Source organism: Argopecten irradians, chromosome 5, assembly GCF_041381155.1.
Source record: "Argopecten irradians isolate NY chromosome 5, Ai_NY, whole genome shotgun sequence".
NCBI classification, from domain to species: domain Eukaryota; kingdom Metazoa; phylum Mollusca; class Bivalvia; order Pectinida; family Pectinidae; genus Argopecten; species Argopecten irradians.
In genome coordinates, this window is record NC_091138.1 from 30,232,247 (window position 1) to 30,250,714 (window position 18,468).

The 18,468-nt window shown below is 35.2% G+C and overlaps 1 protein-coding gene across 5 annotated transcripts in view; it reads right to left on the reverse strand.

Annotated features, from left to right (window-relative positions):
- The window catches only part of LOC138323494 (zinc finger MIZ domain-containing protein 1-like), a 146,036-nt gene that overhangs the window by 96,240 nt on the left and 31,328 nt on the right, over positions 1-18,468 (reverse strand). For all 5 annotated transcript variants that reach the window (XM_069268142.1, XM_069268137.1, XM_069268138.1 and 2 more), the window contains exon 2: positions 8,872-8,929. The gene's annotated coding sequence lies outside the window, so the exon portion shown is untranslated. The remainder of the gene's footprint in view (positions 1-8,871; positions 8,930-18,468) is intronic.

Sequence of the window (18,468 nt, forward strand, 5' to 3'; positions counted from 1 at the left end):
GATATAATGTTTTAGTGATATTTATTATAACACAGATTTCTATATATAAATACTCTCAGCAGTTGATAATTATACCAATCTTATATGTTATTTCAAATATTGAACCTTTTGACATGTACGAGTCCATTTAATATCTTTCATTAATTGATATCAAAATTTTAATTGAAATTTAATTTCTGCTAATTAATTTTTAATATTAGTTGTTTTGTATTGATCATTGCAGAGAAAGATATGAGCTTGTATCTTCTTTAATTAGGCAAAGTAATTATTTGTTTGACTAGTTAATTTACACCTGACACTTACTGCAGTTAGGCTAATTAAGAGGCCATGTCATTGAAGATTCCTAACACTGTGTAACTGGACAAAAACACTGGACTCTTTGTCTACTATGTGTCCTGGTGTCTATAACTAGAATTGTGCAGGGTTTTGTGAGAATTTACTATGCATTAAACACGGAATTAGTTGAATTTAAAGCCAGCCTCTGTCTGTGATTCATTGTGCTAATTGCTATTACCATCTGTCCAAGTTATGCAGGGAAAATATAAGAAGCCCAGATGTCTGTCATATTCTCAGTCATGGTGCAGGTCATATTGGCACTTTCTGTGGGGAGGGAGAGGGTGTAGGGATATAGAGAGGGAAAGAGGCAAGGATGGAGAGAAGGGAGGGGGGAACTGGAATGGGAAATGGAATAGAAGGATAAAACAAATACCTATTCGACCCAATAAGCGCCCATGTCCCTATAAGCACCCCTCCCCCTTTTTGAGGCCTCAATTTCAAATGCCCAGGCATAAATAAGGACCCAAACTACATAAAACGGTATAAATTTAGCAATAATTTTGACTTATTAGCACCTTTTCATTTTCATCAATTTTGTAAGTGGCCTGGGCGCTTATTGGGTCGAATACAGTACTGGTAGAAAACGAGGAAGAGCAAATGGAAGATAGGAGGAAGAAAGAAGAAAAGAAAAAAAAGAAGAATAAAAAAATATAAAAAAGGAAGAATGGATAAAAAGGGGGAAAGATAGAAAGAAGAAAGATAGAGGAAAAAAGAAGAAATAGGAAATTGAAATGTGGAAAATTTGATAATTTAATAGAAAGGAAAAGGAACATAGAAGGAACTCATTAAGGAGGAAATGGGAGTGAGTGAGATCGGGGAAAGGAAGATAGGAGGAAAAAGAGAGAAAAAAAGAAAATTTTTAGTAAATGAGAAAATGAAAATGGGTGTAATTGAAAAAAAAAAAGAAATAAGGAGACTGGAAGGAGGGACTAAAAGGGAGAAAACTGATGCCTTGTGAAAGAAAGGAAAGGAGAAAGAAAATGAAGAAAAGAGTGTTGGAATAAGGAAAAGACAAGAGAAGAAAATGATTAGAAGAGGTAAAAAGGAAGGAGAAAAAAAGGAAAGTTTGTTTTGATTAAAGAGGAGAAGAGGCAAGATAGTTTTGAGAGGGAGGGAGGGATGGGAAAGGAGGAGGTGGGGAAATAAGGAAAGGAGAAGTGAGGAGGAGGGGAGATTGGGGAGAATTGGGGGATTCCTAAGAAGAAACAAGATAAAGAGGTGATTTATAAGGAGGGGGAAGCCAAGTAGAGATTGATGTAGAGCAGAAAAAGACACAAAACAGTCAGGAGGGAGTAGGAGGTAATTAGGTGCTAAAGATGATTAAATGGATGAGACAGAGATTAGAGGGGGAGGCAAGGGTATAATGGAGGAGGGAAGGGAGGTGAGGGGGGATGGTGGAAGAAGTACATAGTAAGGGGCAGAGGGGGGGGGGGGCAAACATGGAAGCAGGAGGAGGGGGGACAAAACATGTTAAAGGTAGAGTAGCCAAGGGAGGGGCACCAGTGATGGGGGGAATGAATGGGGGGGGGGAAGGGGGAGGAGGAGAATTCATGCTAAAGGTATAATAGAGGAGGGAGGGGGAGAGGGTAGTGAGGGAGAAAAATACATAGGTGGAGTGTAGACCTATGGGAGGGGAGAGTTTATTAGAGTGAGGGGTGAGGAGGGGGAAGGAGTGGGGAGGCGAAGACAGTCTTCACAGTGGATACCAAAGTGATGACTGTTTTACAAGATAGACCTTGTTTTAACTTCACACTCATCAAACTACTAACAGCTAGATCAATGGTGAACTACACAATCATTTATTGACAGACTGATATATAAATGTGTTGATATTTTGACAAGCCTTGTCTATGATTGATAGCACTGTAACAGTTTGTTTTAAGGCAACCCATTAAGTATCTAACACAAGATCAAATTCGCCCTAATCTCTGTCCTTTACACTACACACAATCCTACAGATCAGATAGTACAGTCAATGTCTGTCAGGGTTTCACTCATTCCATTGAATCATACTAATACATTTGAGGTATTGTATTCATTTCACTGTATGAAAACCTGTGATTTGTCCGGTTATTAGCCTCATATAAATCTATTGGATGGCCTGATTTGACAAGCGTTGAGGAATAACTGCCTCAAAACATGCTCTTTATGGAGGGGTTTGACAGCTTGTGTTATTGGCCTTCTACATAGAGGCCCAGGAGGGAGGGATTTGAAGGTCATGGATTGACAACCATGAACAGACTGTAAGGGCCATGTGCAGCCTGACATCTCCTATGATACATCTCAGTAAACAGGAGGAGGTGACTTACACAGTAACCAATACCTCATCAATATTTCACAGTGTGGCAGTACCAAGTTTTGTCTGAGGGATTTAATGGCTGCTGGTCAGATGATGGGAGGAATGGCCCATACTATCCCATTCTATGTACAGTCCTGTGATACAGACTCTCTGTCATCATCATATTGGTCTCTCATCCTGATCAACTGATTGATCTTTCTCATTCAAAGGTTTTGTTTTGTTAAACATACTTTTAGCACATAGGGTCATTTAAGGAGATGGAAAGTTTTGGTGATGCAGGAATACAGGAGTAGGAGTACCCAGAGAAAACACATCACCTTTCATAGGGTGTAAACTTGCTCTGCTGAAAAAAATTTAAATGTCATAGATCTTTGGTATGATTATTTAGAAATTGTGTTCTATAACGACATTTAAAGTGTTAAGGGAAGAGAGGAAAACCAGAGTACTGGGAGAAAAACCACTAGCCTGCAGTGCTGATGAAGAGGACTGATGATAGAATGTCAGACCACAATAACAACTCCTTAGCCTTTTCTTAAGATGTTACAACATAACCATTTAGTCTTGTTACAGTAGTAGAGGGTTAGATATAGAATGTAAGACACCCTAACCACTCAGCCACTTAAACCTATATAGGTAAATGGCTAGTGGTAGTTATCCACTCAATGCGCCCTGGCCATCTTGGCCCAAATGATGTTGACAGGTGGAAGAATGTAACCCCTCTTCCTCTAACTTATTCACTCCCTGAAGACACGCTTTGGCTCCTCTGAATAAAAGAATAGACCAGTCCATAATGATATTTCAGGGGGTGAATGACTTTAAGAGTAAGTGTTGGAATGTAACACATGAACTACTCAAAACTTTAAATTTTTTTTTTTATTGGAATCTTGAACATTGAAGAAAAAATGATAAATAAAGACCTGCTTAAGAAGCTATCTGTTAGCTGTAGAAATGACATGCTGCCACACAAATCATTTCTAAAATATGTTTGATCAAAAGTGATGTACATGTAGTGATATTATACATCAAGATAACAATGTATGTAAAACTTTGGAGTTTTATTGAAACTCGATGACTTCACTTTTTCACCATATCATTGTTTGAATGCACATACATGTGTTTGATGCATTTATGCTCAAATTTCTTCCAGACATATTCACTAAAAAGTTGTCTTTAGGGAGGATGGAACTTGCGCCTCAATAGACGATCATGTTCCTATGGTCTCTGCCGTAGGAAATTGAGCTCTTCTCTGGCATATGACTATAACTGAAAACTCTCACGAGAGAACAATGTCTCTTGCTAGACTGCTTTCATAAATGCCATGCTTTGTAACTCCAGTCTATAGATTTTGTCACCAGAGATGACTTCTGAGGCCAATTTTTATGGCCAGAAAGAGCTGTACTATTTAGATTGAGCTGGAAACATACATCATGTCAATACTATTTGTATAAAGGGGCAAGGGTGGAGAAATGGTGAAGGTGCCCGATGTTCATACATTTGACTTTTGGGCCACCCTGATGGAATGGTTAAGGTGTATGATAATCAGCAACTTGCACTCCACCTCTTGGTCGCGGTGGCAATGTGGTTCATGTGTCCCAAAGTCAACCACTAGCTTTTACATATAGGGTACTGTGGCAAAGTGGTGTAAGGGTCAAACTTCAAATATCAAACCCACAGATTGTTTTTTGTTTATTAAACCCACAGATATGAGTAATGTGTGGTGTTATATTTCCATCTTTTGGTGATAGTAACAAAGATTTACAAAATTTTGTCACCATCCCTTCAACGTTTGGCTCTTTACCTTCTGGCCACAGTGGTTGAAGGGTTTATGATTTATACCTACCACTAACCCTACCATTGTTTGTCATTCAACCACTAGCATAATTTGAATGTTTCAATAACTACATCGAAACCTGCCTAGGCAACCACTCTTGTATAAGACCCCCTGTTTATTCAGACCACTTTTCCGGGTCCTGGGTAGCCAGTTTTATTAACACAGTTTGACCTGTGTATAAAGACCACCTAGCTATAAAGACCATTTCTCTCTGTCTATTGGGTTGTCTCTATAGACAGGGTTTATTGTATCAAGTAGATAATTTCTGAGAGTATTTATTGGGAACATGGTGACATACCATGGTAAATATAATGTCATTGGAGATATATTAAAATATTTCATTCCTGGAATGATCAAAAGTTTAAATATCAAGTGTTTATTGCTAATTAGATTTGGGTTTATTGTGTATAATTATGTGATTTTTGAGGCTGATGTTACAGGGCTATAACAACACCACTGCTGTGCTATGACTATCATTGATTATAGATCCTAAATGGGCCTCCTACATTCTTAGGCATACAAGTATTGGAAGCTATATCCTGCTGATAAGCCTGTACAACAAGTGACAGCAGAATTCTATTAAAGTATCAGGTTCCTCACCCCAGCACTACACAAATTAATCAGAGGTCAGGGCATGGACAGTCAAGCTCATGATACCAGCTATCAACACCTCAATATTGACAATACATAGGATTGTTGTTAGGGTATGGTCAGTTTATAGAGGTCAGAGTGGTCACTATGTACAGGTCAGTGTATGGTCAGTATACACAGGTCAGGGTATGGTCAGTATACACAGGTTAAAATGTGGTCAGTATATACAGGTCAGGGTGTGGTCAGTATACACAGGTCAGGGTGTGGTCAGTATACACAGGTCAGGGTGTGGTCAGTATACACAGGTCAGGGTGTGGTCAATATACACAGGTCAGGGTGTGGTCAGTATACACAGGTCAGGATGTGGTCAGTATACACAGGTCAGGGTGTGGTCGATAAACACAGGTCACATTTTGGTCAGTATACACAGGTCAGGGTGTGGTCAGTATACACAGGTCAGGGTGTGGTCAATATACACAGGTCAGGGTGTGGTCAGTATACACAGGTCAGGATGTGGTCAGTATACACAGGTCAGGGTGTGGTCAGTATACACAGGTCACCTTTTGGTCAGTATACACAGGTCAGGGTCTGGTCAATATACTTAGGTCATATTTTGGTCAGTATACACAGATTAAGGTGTGGTCAGTATACACAGGTCAGAGTGGTCATTATATAGATACATGTCATGTTTTGGTCAGTATACACAGGTTAGGATATGGTCAGTATATAGAGGTCAGTGTATGGTCAGTATACACAAGTTAAGGTCTGGTCAGTATACACAGGTCAGGGTGTGGTCAGTGTACACAGGTCAGTGCGGTCATTATATAAATACAAGTCATGGTGGTCAGTAGACACAGGTTAAGATGTGATCAGTTTACACAATTCAGGATGTCAGTATACAGAGGTCAGTGTGTGGTCAGTATACACAGGTTAAGGTGTGTGGTCAGTATACACAAGTCAGAATGTCGGTATACAGAGGTCATTTCAAGGTCAAATTCAGTTATTATTTTAGGGCAGACACTCAGCTCATCATCTGCTGATGACTTGATGATATGAGTTATACAGTTGAATTGTGCCATAAATCCCCCCCCCTTAGTCTGTGATGTAAAGTAATGATACTATTAACATAATGGCTGATGGAGGTAATTACTACACAAGGATCAGAGGGGGAGAAAGGCTTTAAAAAATAATGGAATTGAATCATTGAGAAATTAATGCACTGGCTCACTAACTACAGAGCATACTGTTACTCTAACAATATTGGTATATGGTGTTTCTGTGACCTCCTTCAGCTTGTCTTAACAGTGTTGTGTGACTTACAAAAGCTAAGGAGCACAATTACATTTGACAGTTCTGAAGGCTAGAGACCTTACTTCCTTGACACATGCTATATATATATATATATATATATATATGTATGGTTTTTTTATCTTGTGTAACCTAGGTTGCTATGGCGATATAGAATCGTGTCACAGTTGTGTTCTATGGTTGCAGTTATGTAACTGATGCGGCAGATCATCCTGAAAACAGGGGTGGCTATTTCAATGCTCCATGTCTCCATCTTGGATTTTTACTTAATTAATCGAGTAAATAATCCTTCTCTTATTGTCGGAGAATATCTTTTGTTTCAATTTTGCATATAAGTATTTTTCTAAAAAAATTATTGAGGATGATATTATCCATCACAAATAACCATAGTGGTACTGTAATGATCTGACATGTTTTCCATGAATTTATCATCAATTTTATTATAAAAGGTCTTAATTTGTCTCTTTATATCTGTAATCCACAGGTCATAAAATAACATTTAATGCCTTAAATATCTGATTATGTATCCTCATCACTAAATGTCTTAGTGCATTCTCCTCTGGAGACACATATGGACTTTTAAAATTCAAAGGCTGGATCAGTTCATCAAGGGATTTCAGGGGTGAGTGAGTTAATTACAAGAATCTGCTATGTGCAATAACAGTTAATTGAGGACAACAAGGTCAATGTCTTAAATATTTGACCTGGATGACCTTGAATATTGGTCAAGATAATTTCTTTTCCTCACAGTTTAGCTTCATCTCGTGAACCTGTAAGCTGTATATCTGCATTCCATGGCAAAGAAATATTTACACATTGCTCAAATAAAGGTTTTGCCCAGCCAATTGAAAATAACGCAATGTTTTTTTTAAATTACATACATGATTGGCAAAGTGAAAGTAACTCACAAATAGATGATGTCACAATCAATACCTACCCAAAAGGACAGATAACTCTGTATTATGCATAGTCAGAATTAACTAAAAGGTAAAATTTACCAAATTGATCATTTGTGTCAGGATAAAGGGTAATATTTATTGTCTAATCATTACATTGTGTAAAGCATTAAAAAAAAAGTATTGACAAATCTGTACTTATTCATTTAAGTCCACAAGGCATCGTATGAACATAACATACGATACTTGTCATTATGTAAGAGATGTAAAATATTAGTTTTGAACATTTATATTTCCTTGGGAGTCCTAAACCATTATAACTCGATATTGAATACTCATATCTGAAGTGCAATTTTATGTACTAACAATAGAAAAACTATTATGAATAAAGGCTTAGGTGCCGTTAGAATAGTGACATATGCTTTGTTCAGTTACCGTTAATTGATTTTTTTTTGTTAATAGTGACAACATGCTTTTGTTCAAGTTTAACTACGTGGATTTTTTTTTGTGGTGGGGGGGGTTAGGGGAGTGGGATATTATAAACATGAAATGAGGGTAGAAGTTATGACTTGTGTGTGTATCAGCCTGTTAATGATTTCTAGTCGTGATCTCTGTCTGTGTGTACACTAAGCTCCCAGCTCTAAGTACATGTTAGGCCCTACAAGCGCCAGTTATGACAATTCCAACAACTTAATTCCACATTACAACATTTCTCGCCAGCCTAAATAAACACGGTTGTAGCAATGATTATGTGGTGGCTTCGCCCTCCTATACAACTGTCAAACACCACGTTAAAACCAGAACGTTGTCACTTAAGTAACTACTTCCTGTTTTAGGATCAATTAGCTAAGTAATTAGTCAATCAGCTGATTGTAATTATTACTCTGTGGCAGTATGGCTGTACCCTGATTAACATGGGAACAGGATATGTTGCTGTGGCATGTACAGGCTGATGAATGATGCTGCTCTGAAGCATGCAGCATGGGCTTACAAGAATTTGATAATTGAATTACTGCTAACATTACAGTTTTCATGGTATTTTAATTTTGGAGCATTTCACACTTTTTATATGCTTCAGCACTAATTAACACTGCATACACACACTTTCACCATTTTGTTTCTGTGCATTTCACACGAAACACATTTTGGTGGTATATTTATTTTCCCACATTTTACACAGCATACAGTTTAGAAGTGTTTGATTTTGGTGCATTTCACACTTAACAGCATCCTGCAATTTGAATTTTGATTTTGTGAGTGGCAGATTCTGTGATGATACTAGTGTGATGATAGTAGACACAAAGGCAGCTAATGTAACAGAAATATAATTTTACTCTTCGCGTTATTCCATAATCATTTGTTCTGATTTCAGAATTAGAAGAGTTTAACTGTGATCCTTACAGCTTTGATATCTTCATTGGATGGTGAGTTTAAGTGAATAGCTACCATTTAAATGCATGTTAAGTTCATTTTTGGGGGTGAGGGGGGATACTAAATCACACTGGTAATAAGGTAGCTGTGATTGAAAGTTGATTTGATATGGTTCACATCATTTTCTGAACAGGACCTGGATACACCACCTATCTTTGTCTATATGACTTAAAGCTTACCTTGGATCACTCTATTGTTGGTCAATGGCTCCTGATCAAGGTCTAGTTTGGCTGATTTCTGTAAAAGAGAAAGAAATATAAGAATACAATTTTATTTTAATACAGTCATTAAATCTGCTGTAATAAAGTCAAAGCATTTTAGAACATACCAAACATTCCTTTGTCTATGGATTCTGCATCTTGGCACACATTTGGATTTAACTTATTCCCCCCTAAAATTTCAAATTGGACTGGTCTAGTCTTTGATTTAGAAGAGCTTAATTGTGTCTTCAGGGGTTAATGGGTTCATATTGTTGCTTCATCAAAATGGGTGCAAAAGTTGTTACCTATGTCTTTCAGTCACACCCCTTCCTGTCATGTCTCATTTTCTCTCTTTATTCTTATCTTTCATTATTGAATGATGAAATATTGTTATTTGTTTAAGTTATTTAAGGGTGACTTTAAAAATTGGTAAAGCATAGTATTCAGAATCAGCCATGTTATATGCATATTTCTGAAATGAATGGGTGGATAACAAGTGGATTTGACTAAGCAATGGAGTCTTCTGCTGCATTTCAGCCATTCAAATAAGTTCTAATATACCAAGAACTGTGAGTGTAATTAAAATGATGAATACATGAATAAGTTGTAATAAAAGGAAGTTCTGTAGTTTTCTCTTTGCTCTGCACTGCTTTAAAGTCAAAAAAATCTTCAACAAATCATTTTCAATTCCCTCTAAAAAATTTTGTTGCATGTTGTGAAAGAGTACATTCTCAGATATTGCACATTTGTAGAACTCAATAAAAGACAATATAGATAGGAAAACATGATATAATTAAAAATCTGAATACAACTAAACCAAAAATGGGCCTAGCTTACATTTCATGAGGCTTACTAAAGCATGCCTTTGGGAGCAATAAAACTGTACTTTAACTGAAAATCAAGCTTTTGCCTTTTTGGGGTAATATTTCAGGCCTTTAATCTTACGAACACATCTTACAAGTTTATTTACCACAGAAGAAAGATCAATATGAGAAGATATAGCTGGTCCCTCGTGCTTCTAATGTTCAGATTCCTACGCTGATTTCAGGGGGGAAAATTCAATAATTGGTGGGGTTAAATTGCCATTGGAAAGATACGAATTATACAAATCTAAGACAAGTATTTGTTCTGCGCACACAGAATCATACAAGAATGGCACTGTTATTTGGTTTTCGACTGATCTAATTTAGATTTATACAAATCTTTGACAACTATTTGTTTCTTAAACGCAGATCAGAGGTATAAAGAACAGAATCTTAGAAGTTTCTGCAAACAAATATTTGGAGAAAAATGAGAAAAATATATCGTAAATTACATTTTGCCAGAATTGGCAAAATTAAAAATATGTTCTTCCCCAATAGAGAGACAAATATTAGCAACAGTCGGGTATATGTCTTCATGATTGATAGCAATTGAGCCATTGAGATTGTATAAATATAAGATAGTGATATCATTGACATTAAAGAGAAACAGTGTGTCTAAAAGGTCATTGACTGGAAAGTTATTTCTAAGTGAACATGAAATTTTAATTGCTTATGTTGGCACATACCTTTGTAAACAATTTTGTAAACAATTTTGTTATTTTAGGAACAATAATGCAGTTTTCTTGGCAACAGTATTTCTGTGTTTTTGATAATAGTGATTTGTTTCCTTTGTCACAGAATTTTCTGGGTTTTTTTTTCCTGAATACTGTCAGCGACTTTGTGTCCATAGTCTGGAAACAACACTTTTGTATCCATAGCAACTGTGATTTTATATCCGTAGTAAAAAGTGATTTTGCATCCATAGTAACAGTGATTTTGTATCCATAGGAACGGTAATGTTGTATACTTAGTATCAGTTATTTTTTATCCATAGTAACAGTGATTTTGTATCCATAGGAACGCTAATGTTGTATACTTAGTATCAGTTATTTTTCATCCACAGTAATAGTGATTTTGTACACATAGTTACTGTGATTTTGTGTTCTTAGTAACAGTGATTTAATTACCATAGAAACAGTGATTTTGTATCCATAGTAACAGAAATTTTAAATCCAAAGTTTAAGTTATTTTGTATCCATAGGAAAAACAATTTCGTGTCCTTAGTAACAGTGATTTTGTATCCTTAGTAACAGTTATTTTGTATCCATAGTAACAGTGATTTTGTGTCCTTAATAACAGTTATTTTGTATCCATAAGAATAGTTATTTGTATACATAGGAACAACAATGTTGTGTCCTTAGTAACAGTGATTTTGTATCCTTACTAACAGTGATTTTGTATCCAAACGTAACTGTGATTTTGTGTCCTTAGTAACAGTAATTTTGTATCCATATTAATAGTTATTTTGTATCCAGAGTAACTATGATTTTGTGTCAATAGTAACAATAATTTTGTACCTTTAGTAACAGTGATTTTGTATTCATAGTTACAGTAATTTTGTATCCATAGTAGCATTGATTTTGTGTCCTTGGTAACAATGATTTTGTGTCCTTAGTAACACAAATGCTGTGTCCTAATAACAGTGATTTTGTGTCCATAGAAACAGTGATTTTGTTTCTTTTATTGAGCCATGATATTGTTACCTTGGTAACTGAAATTTTAATACAAAATGTGTCCCAAAATAATTGTTTTCAATGCTACATTAATAAGTTATACAACATGATATCCTTGATGTATTACATAAGAAATCCATTTTCATTATTTTCTCTCTGTTATTTATGAAGTGTGCACTTGTTGTCTGGTAATAACCCTATGTCCTCAGCTATATTGGTACATACAGCAGAAGGCAGCAAATTGCTACTCAATTATCTGGCTTTCCTCTCTATATTACCTCTGCTGTGGGTCAGAAGATAGACAAGTTAATTCTGCTACCTGTATATCTACTACAACAAAAAGTATTTGTCCTGGCTAGCATTCATTACCTTGTGGTTTGTCTGCTTTTATACATCTTACTGTATCACACCTTACCCTTGTACACATAAAAACATGGCATTGTCATTTGTTTTCACCAACCACAACTTTAGTTTCAGATAAAATACTGCAACAAAAACAAGAAATATGAGAATGACCTGTAATGTGGAATGCACATGTGTTATTGAAAAACAATGATTTATATATATGAATTCTGGACACTCTGAACAACACAGGTAGATAAATGATTTACCTGTATATTTTGTACAGATAAACAAATGATTTACTTACATTATCTGAAAAATTAGATAAATGGTTTGCCTGTGTAATCTGGACAGGCGGGTAAAAGGTTTACCTGTGTAATCTGAACAGGTAGATAAATTGTTTACCTGTATAATCTGAACAGTTTGGTAAATGTTTTACCTGTATACTCTGAACAGTTTGGTAAATGGTTTACCTGTGTAATCTGAACAGGTAGATAAATGGTTTACCTGTGTAATCTGAACAGGTAGATAAATTGTTTACCTGTATAATCTGAACAGTTTGGTAAATGGTTTACCTGTATACTCTGAACAGTTTGGTAAATGGTTTACCTGTGTAATCTAACAGGTAGATACATTGTTTACCTGTGTCATCTGAATAGATAGAAATGGTTAACCTGTGTTATATGAACAGTTAGGTAAATGGTTTACCTGTATAATCTGAACAGGTAGATAAATGGTTTACCTGTGTAATCTGAACAGTTAGATAAATGGTTTACCTGTGTAATCTGAACAGATAGACAAATGGTTTACCTGTATACTCTGAACAGTTTGGTAAATGGTTTACCTGTGTAATCTAACAGGTAGATACATTGTTTACCTGTGTCATCTGAATAGATAGAAATGGTTAACCTGTGTTATATGAACAGTTAGATAAATGGTTTACCTGTATAATCTGAACAGGTAGATAAATGGTTTACCTGTGTTATCTGAACAGTTAGAAAAAAGGTTTACCTGTATACTCTGAACAGTTTGGTAAATGGTTTACCTGTGTAATCTGAACAGATAGACATATGGTTTACCTGTGTAATCTGAACAAATATATATATATATATATAATGGTTTATCTGTGTAATCTGAACAGATAGACAAATGGTTTACCTGTGTAATCTGAATAGTTAGATAAATGGTTTACCTGTGTAACCTGAACAGATAGACAAATGGTTTACCTGTGTAATCTGAACAGATAGACAAATGGTTTACCTGTATATTCTGAACAGATAGACAAATGGTTTATCTGTATACTCTGAACAGTTTGGTAAATGGTTTACCTGTGTAATCTGAACAGATAGACTTATGGTTTACCTGTGTAATCTGAACATATAGACAAATGGTTTACCTGTATACTCTGAACAGATAGACAAATGGTTTACCTGTATACTCTGAACATTTTGGTAAATGGTTTACCTGTGTAATCTGAACAGATAGATAAATGGTTTACCTGTGTTATATAAACAGGTAGATAAATGGTTTACTTGTATACTCTGAACAGATAGAAAAATGGTTAAACTTTATAATCTGAACAATTGATTTTATAGTATTGGTAGAAGTTTAAGCACATATCCTTATAGGAAGGAGTTGCTGTTGAGTGGATCGTATAGCCATACTGCTGAAACATGGACAATGGAGACACTTTTTCTACTGATTTCATAACCTCAAGGCTAAAGTACTTGCGTTAGAATAGCAAGCTGAAATTAAGTCATTTTTATTGATTTGTGAAAATAAAATATATTATTTCACCATTGGGATTTGGATGTAGGCTAAATAAATTAGAATTGAAACTGTATAAGCCTATACGTGTAGACAAAGGAAAAACATAGAAACTTATGGCTAGGGACAACTGGTGATGAGCATAGATGAAATTACACTGTCTTTAAATGTCAAGGTCATTCAAAGTCGTAACTTTACATCAAACATGTCTAACTGTGGGCGTGCACCTAGATAGTGCTTTCGTCCAGGCAAACATGTAGTCCATTATACAATGATAAATCCTTCAAATTATACACAGTGCTGTGGTTTTGTTTAGAGAAATATTAAATTACTTGGGTGAAACCTTTTGCTTTTGTTCTGTTTTATTTCAATCATATTACCTCATTTCGGTATCATTACAGGTGAAATGTACGATTACAGGTGAAATGTACGTCTTACCATGAATAAAACTTCAGTGTATATAATTTCACTACATGGTGTTTACAAAACTAATTTCAATTATTTACAGTTGAAGAGTTTCCAGTGTGAATGAAAATAGGATTTAAACCACCATTACAAGTTGTTGTCTCGACTGAAGTGGTGTAAATGTTTGCCGCCAGTATCCTCTGAACCAGAAGTACAGGTAAGCACTGATCACCTGATCTGCTAGGTCGGATAATCACCGCCACCAAACTCCTTACACAACGCGCCAACAATGATTTCCAGTTATGCTCCAGATTTTTTATTTGTTTGTTATCTGTTTGAATCTCTAAATTTATAGTAAAGTGACAGTAGAGTAAATAAAGGCCTGATAAATGATATCTGTGCAGGAAGAGGTGATTACAAACGTCACCACAAAGATTACACAGATTCTTTTCTCTACCATCATCGCTGACCTTTGACCTTTTCTGAAAATAAAAAATATGTTATCAGTGTGCCGATCGGCTGGCTGTTTCCTGGACACCCCACCTCGGTCCCTCCACCCACCCTGTACTGCATGCCACCGTTACCTATGTCTGTCATTAACTACTACAGTAGATACCCTACTAAATTCAGCTACCTCTCTCACTAAATCCTTTGATAAATGAAACCAATAGTATTATATCAGCCAGGATCATTTAAGGGCATGCCAGATTTCAGAGGTTGGAACAAGGCCGGAGTACCTGGAGTAAAACCACAGACCTATGTTCAGTTCAAGGCTATAGCCCAGCATGATCTTTAATATTGTAACGTAATATGTCAGAACATCTCTACTCTGCCACCCCAACCCATAAATATAAATAAGTTACAGAGATAAATCAATGCTTTCCAAATATTATGGAAATTCTTTCAACAAATAACAGTAGTTCACTGTAAAGTTATCTCAGTAAATAATAATAATTAAACATTTCCCTGATAACTGAAAATGTAGCAGCCTTTATGATAACTTATTGTGATTTTCCTGTTAGAATTAGTGTAGCTTTACCATAAAATTCACCAAAACTTACCCTAGATACTCTATATAGTAATATGTTTAACAATCAAAAGTAAGTAGTTATAACTCTGAGAGAATACTGAAAGTATGTAACCTATTATAAGATTGACATTTCAATGTGAATTCATTGTGGAATACACCACAATATAAATTCAAATAGCGTTATAGGTATAATGTACCCCTTATTGATTTATTGCTTGGTAAAGTCATCATCCTGTACTTTGTGTTACATGCTTACCGACCTTAAAATTATACACCCCGAACAATAGAAGGCGAATTGTACAGATATTTTTGCTCCGGTAAAGGATTTTTTGGATGAGTGTGTCAACATAGGAAATTAAAAGTTGTGTTTATGTGAGATAGTGATCACCTTCAACTGTGTAATATTCCATCAGAACAGACAAACTAGGTCAGTTAGATGTACCCGTTACCTGTTTATATATACTTAATACCTGTTACACCTGTACACTTATAGATATAATTGTACACTTTAAGTTGTATGCAAGGATACACCTGTACATTGTTAGATACACCTATAAACAATATTACTACACCTGTACATATGTAAACAACTGTACGTACACCTATAGATGTTTGTACAAAATAAACCTGTTCAATTTACGTATTAGATATGTGTGTACAATGTGTACATTTGTACAATCTGAATACTGTATATTTATATATACCTGACATAATCTCTATACCTGTACAATCTGTATCTATATATACATCTGAATATTGTGTGTACATTATGTACAATCTGTATACCTGTACAATCTATATAATTTATATACCTGTACAGTCTGTATACCTGTACAGTCTGTATATTTGTACAGTTTGTATACCTGTACAATTTATGTACCTGTACAGTCTGTATACCTGTACAATCTGAATTATACTCTATATTTACATACTGTAGAAACATTTTACAATGTGTATTGTGAAGCCTGTATATGGTTTAACACCCCAACAAGCTGTAATTGACATACTCTCACATCAGTCAGTGATAATCTGACAGTGAGTTCATGCATGACTTGACACAAGTTAAATGTCTCTTTGAAAACCAGAGAAAGATACAACATGTATTTACCTCATCAGCTATAGTCCTGTATAGGAATACTGGACCCACAGGTAGTATCAGCTCACAAAACAAATCTATATCAAAACCTTTAACAATTGTCCAAACTCAATATCAGGACTGGAAGGAATAATAATTAAATTCTTTGGTTTGGTTTTATGTCCTATCAACAGTCAAGGTCATTTAAGGACATGCCAGGTTTAGGAGGTAGAGGAATGCTGGAGTACCTGCAGAAAAACCACAGACCTACATACAGTACCTGGTAACTGCCTCACATTATATAGGATTTATAATCAAAGTTTGAAATGGCAAACACAAATAAAAAAATGTCAAAATCAATGTAAAGACTGATGAAGTAGAAATACTTTTCTGAGGAAAAGAATTTTAACAGTTGGTCAGTGTTCTTATAAAGAAATTTAAATGGTTAAAAATGATTGAAAAAAATCAAAGTCAAATTAAGCTTCACTAGATATATAGGTCATTGTTAGGTTATAAAATCTCAAAAAATGGGAGAAAGATACCTATTGGGCTGTTTGTGGTCACAGCAAGACTAATACATTAGACGTGTGGTCAGTACAGGCACTGGTTATAATTGTTTATACTGTAATAGTTAGGCTTGTTTTCTTGTGGTTATTTTTACTGTAGACATTTGTAAGGGGTCAATTACCTGATGATGTGTATGTTTACAGGATAACAACTGGATGGTAATTTATATACTTCACAGTATAAAAGTGGACATGTACTAGAGTCTGTATTCTTTTGTACTTTAAAAGAAAGCCCTGAAATACCTTTTAGAAGAGGGAAACTCGAGTTTGTGTAGAGGTAGGCTATTTCTTTGTGTTTGATTATTGTGAAAGCAGGCCCTTTCTACCTTTTTCCAGAGAAAATTACCTGTAAGATACAACAGGTCCTTTCTGCTATTTTCAGAGATAATCTTCGATATGATACAACAGGTCCTTTTCTGCCTTTTACAGAGATAATTACCTATATGATACAACAGGTCCTTTTCTGCCTTTTACAGAGATAATTACCTATATGTGTACAGGCCCTTTTAACCTTTTTCATGAATAATTACTGATATGATATATCAGGCCCTTTCTGCCTTTTCCAGACATTATTATCTATATGTGTACAGGCCCTTTTTACCTTTTTCAGATGATATACATATATGTGTTTATGCATTTTCTGCCTTTTCTAGAGATAATTACTTATATGTGTACAGACCCTTTTTACCTTTTTCAAAGATAATTACCTATATGATACAACAGACCCTTTCTACCTTTTCCAGAGATAATTACCTATATGATACAACACGCCCTCTTTACCTTTTTTCAGAGATAATTTATACCTATATGATACAACAGGCCCTCTGTGCCTTTTCCAGAGATAATTCCTATATGATACAACAGGCCCTTTCTACCTTTTCCAGAGATAATTTATACCTATATGATACAACAGGCCCTCTTTACCTTTTCCAGAGATTTCTTTACCTTTTTTTAGAGATAATTACCTATATGATACAACAGGCCCTCTGTGCCTTTTCCAGAGATAATTCCTATATGATACAACAGGCCCTCTTTACCTTTTCCAGAGATAATTCCTATATGATACAACAGGCCCTTTCTACCTTTTCCAGAGATAATTACCTATATGATACAGCAGACCCTCTTTACTTTTTTTTCAGAGATAATTACCTATATGATACAACAGGCCATCTTTACCTTTTTTTTAGAGATAATTACATATATGATACAACAGGCCCTCTTTGCCTTTTCCTGAGATAATTCCTATATGATAAAACAGGCCCTTTCTACTTTTTCCAGAGATAATTACCTATATGATACAACAGGCCCTCTTTGCCTTTTCCAGAGATAATTACCTGTGTTATGCTACTGTTATCAGTGCTCTGTCCCAGTAATCAGTATCGACTTACAAACATTACACAAGCCCTGATACCATCCCCATCACAGTAACAGGTGTTACCCACAGTTAGTTCTCTATTGAAAATCATACATATTCAGATCACTGATTAAATGAAATAAAGCAAAACCAGCTGGCTGAACTGAAATGTACAACTGAAATGTACACGTGTCTACAACATAACCTTATTACGCATTACAGAAACCTTATTTATGTTTCAACAGTAGTCAGTGTATAAAATGTTAATCTCGTTAAATGATAGAAGTATATTATTAATAGATTAATACTAATGCATTACAGCTATCATTTGATTTCAAATATATAACATAACTTAAGATAATGTTGTGTAATAACTTGGAGAATGTTCATCATTAATCAAATTCATACTGATTGTTAATAATAATCATAAAGTATCAAATACTCATATTTCTTAATTAGCTAGGTGAAGCTAATTAAGTTCATTAATTGATTCATCTATCC